A 4696-nucleotide genomic window follows, 5' to 3' on the forward strand; every position below is an offset into this window, starting at 1 on the left:
GTAAAATATATATTTTTTTCTTTTTGCTCTGTAATATTTATCTATAACACACCTGGTCAATTGTTATTTGCTGCAGACAAATTGCACTAAAAGTGCCACATGTTCCAGTTACTCTTAAGCTGATTTATGATTAAACTTGCTGAAGGTATTTGTAGAACTGTTATTATTCTAGATCATAATATCAAAATGAGACAGCTATTCTTTACAAATACAAGATTTACCAACTTTCTATAATATTTGTTCATGACAATGGAAATTTTTAAGATTTCAGAATTTGACAATATTGTCCTATGAGCTCCCAAAGACACATTTTAAAAAGTAGAAAACAGAAGGTGTAGTCTTTTATAGAAATAAACTCAAGCAGTCAATTGAGAGTCATCGACTACAAGTTAAGAATTATTTTAAGGTGACAGAACACAAGAACACAGAAAAATGTATTTAGTTAATCATTTACTATACATAATCACAACAACTGACAGCTGCGCCTGTGTACGTGAAGTAAATATTAGCACATTTGCTGGAACTATGCCTATTGCCTAATGTCTTTCACAGAGATATTAAACTGTTCACAGTACACCAAAACCCACACTCTTACCAATTTTATCCTCACAGTGAATAAAATGCTTCTCTAAATGCACACAGTAACCTGCATCATTACTGCACCACAGAGGTGATGTCTGAAAAGATCATCTCTGTATAAGAGATGATCTTTTTAAGAGTAAAAAGCAAGAAAATTCCACCCAAAGAGCAATTTGTTTTGCTTTAATTATGTATCCCACAAGCCAAAGATATCAGCTCTACTTAAGAATTGTAGCATTTGATGGAGCAGCTGCAAAAATGTTAAAAGCCTAAAATTGACCTTTGTCCCAAGGGTGAAGTTTGCAAAGATTCTTGCTTTTAACTCATAGTGATCTTTTACCAGTGAATGTTTGAAGCACTTTCTGCAACACCTGGGGGGACAGCGCTTGGTTTGGATCTTTTCTGTCTCATGTCTGTAAATGATTAAATGGGGGTTCATCATTGCATCATCTTCCAGTTTTGTTGACTGAAAAGCACCATGGGCTGAACTAAAAACTCCTATTGTATTTGATATTTGTATCACATTCTGCTGCATAAAGTTCTCTATGTGAAGTCAAGCGATATTTCAGTAATGCAATTTTTGAACTTTGACCTACTGTATATTAGGAGCAACAAAAAAATCACACACATGCATTGGTGGTGGAAATAATATACATGGAAGATGTCTTTTTTGACAAGCGGTTTTGGGAAGGTATTGCGCGTGTCCCTGTTTTCCTCATGATACTGTGATGAAGCTCACTGATCTAATGAACTTCTTAGAAACAAAAGCATATCTCTTCACGTTCCTCTCCTGACACTCCATGTCAGAATGTGTAGTGCTTGACATCTTGGCTTTACATATGCATGCTCAAAGAAGAAACGCGCTACTTATTGAGCCAAATCACATCAAGCCTATAGGAAAATTGTTTGCTCAAATTAGCTTTAGATAAGTGAAAGAGTAAAGTGCATGTACCCTGCTTTTCAATTGCAACAGACAAACAGAAGTAAATGAAATACCATAGACGTTGATTGCTGTGAAATGAGGAAGCGTTGAGGAGTGCACCGAATAGGAAACAGAGCTTCATTTGTGCTGTTAGCGATGCTTTTAAACTGTATTGAACGAATATCTCATGCACAAAATTAACGTTGCTTTTTACCTAAGGGAAACGTAGTGAGAGTGTTACTTTTTCTTCCTGTCCGTGCTCTATCATTTTCAGTACTTCCTTGAGTTTGCAGGAAACATTAACAAAGCAGTGGCAGGAATGTTAAATCAGCTCTGACATTAAGAGTCTTCGCTTGAGCAAATTAGTCACACACGGTAGCAAATAATTGTGAGCAACTGAAGTCAGGTATGCCCTTAGGATATAGTGGATGAAATGCAAAATGTCGCCCCAGGTACCCTTTTAAACTTGGTTCGTATTTAAAGCATATGAAAAATGTAAAACCTCTAAAAAAACACAAGCCTTTCTTTCAGTATGGCATATTCTGTGCAAAAGACTATCTGTCAGAGTTGTTCATTAATTGTATTTAGATTACCATAGTATTGACAATATTGAGTAGTCATGACTTTCCGAGAAGGAGGAAGAAAATAGAAACCTGACAAATTAATTTGTCTTCATGCAAATCAGCTGCTTACTGAGTCTTCCCAGTGGCTAATGAGGAATTCTGAGTGACTTCACGTCTCAGCTTGGAGTGTCTAAACTCCATGGGCTTTCCCCCTTACCATCTGTTTATCTGACGGACCCTTCAAAGTGAGGATGCTGCCATTTGCTTCTCTCACACAATGATGTTCAATATTGTGCTTTAGGAATAAAAAGGCACTTTAATTGTCCTTTTAACTTTTCATGGTCATATCTTATTTTACTATATTTTGGCTTTTGCACAAGCTTTTAAACATACATTTCTGTTATAGCTCATATCATCTAAGCTCTACATGCCTGAACGACTAATGCAATCTGAAAAAACTTTTAATTATTGCTTTAGAGATGTTTTCTCCAACAATTACAAGAAAGCTGGTCAGGATTGACGGGAACGCGGATGTGGCTAAATGCAGGGCAATCCTGAAAAAAAACAAACAAACAAACAAACTGGCAAGTATTGCAAATCACTTGAGACCTTTAACCTTCTACCAAGATGACAGTAAAGATATTCCCAGAGCTGCAACAAATTAGAGCAGATCAAACCACCTTAGGAGCACGTGCATGATTGTTTCTCTCTGTGTTGCTCTGTGACAGACTGGTGACATGTTCGTAGTGTTCCCAGTCTCTCACCTCTCACTCTGGAGATATGCACTACCGCCTCTGTGACCTTACAATGATATGAAGACATTCTGATGAATGGATAGATATGCAAAGGTGACAGGGACAGATCTCAGAAGACTTAGAGGTACAACGACAACTAAAAGCCCCATCACGAGACAAAGAAATACTGATGATGACAGGGGCGCTAAATATGAAAACATCTGTGATATGAACCTTCAATTTCCAAAGTTGTCCTGTTTGATTTAGAGCTGGTGAATTTGAACACAAATAAGCGTTTCGAAGTGTTTTCAGGTTGGTGATGTGGCCCATTATCCTTTTGTAAGTAGACATCAGAAGACCAGCACAACTGAAACGGAAATGTTCAGATTCTGAAATGAATGGGATAGAAATAGTCGGGAACAACAACCATATGATTGGACCACCATCCAAATATGCTAAACTGGTAATTAGGATTTCAATATGTGCTAAAAATATAACCTACATACAATAAAACCACCAGCAGCCTGAACCATTGATTCAAGACAAGAATCCACATTTCTTGTTGCTTACATTGAATCCTGCTGCTATATTCCATCTGATTTAAGCTCTAATATGTCAAGATGTGGTATTCTGCATATCTTGGTGATAATGAGTTGTTATTTGAGCTACTCTTGCCTTTCTATTGTTTAAAACAGTATGCATGTTTTTCCTCTCTCTACTTTCTCCTTTTCAGAACATTCATTATAAACCCCCAAAAATAGCTTGCCATATAATCCCTGTAAATTAGCATTTCCGTGACCAATCAAATCACTCTGTGTGAAGACTGTAAATATTTAGAACCCAAACATAAGCCAAGTCCAGGGCCAAATAGGCAGGCAGATGAAAAGTGAGCTCAGATTTTTTTATTCTGGCACTGTACATGAACTAGCAGAAAATGAAACAAATAGATTATTTACAAGACAAAAGACAAAGAAAAGATTCAGTAAATAAATTTTAATTTTATTCACTTATTTGAGACTCACATTGTAAGAATGAGACCATTTCTTTACAGAAAAAGAAACAACAAACTAGCAAATATATCCATATGTCCATACATGCTTTTAAATCTAGGAGTTCAAAGCCTGATGTATTCTTGATACAGCCTCTAACGCAGATGTACACGTTAGTCAAAACATTATGACAACTGACAGGATGACCCATACTAGACAGCAAGTGAGTATTTGCCCTTTAGGTTAGTGGGTGATAAGAAGACAAACACTTGTGAGTGACTTTGACAAGAACCTAATTATTTGGGTTGGAAGGGTGGGTCACGTTATTTTCACCGCTGTAGCTCCTGTTGGATTATTTTAGATCCACAGTGATCAGAAGGTCGACCAAAATGGGATAAACCAATCTGACATCAACAAGTTTGTAATCATCTCAACTGGAACACACAACAGTGAAAAATGTGGCGTTATCTTCTTATGTCAATGACACGCTGGATAATGAGCAGCTGGATAGAAGTGTGTCATGCCATCCATGTGGACAATATCTTGACAGATAGCTTGTACCTAAATGTGGTGCTGATCAAGTACACCATTTCTCTCTTTCAGGATATTGCATAGTGTTACAATACAAAATGGAAGACTAATGGAATCCTCACTTAATGAATCTGGGAATTTGTGTCACTGAAGGGGGATTTATATGATATTCTGTGTGTTTTCATTCCCTTGCCTGACCAGTAGATAATCCCTAAAATAAGTCCTGACTCAACCCTAAACTTCTACTTAGCTGCTGGTTTGTTAAGCCTCTCAAAAATATAGCTAGTATTTTCTTTTTTTATAAGCTAGAGATATTGTAAGACGTTTATGCCTTACTGAAATAGAAAAAAAAAATCCTTGAATGACCTCAGATTGGAT

Source organism: Poecilia formosa, unplaced genomic scaffold, assembly GCF_000485575.1.
Source record: "Poecilia formosa unplaced genomic scaffold, Poecilia_formosa-5.1.2 Scaffold27, whole genome shotgun sequence".
NCBI lineage: Eukaryota > Metazoa > Chordata > Actinopteri > Cyprinodontiformes > Poeciliidae > Poecilia > Poecilia formosa.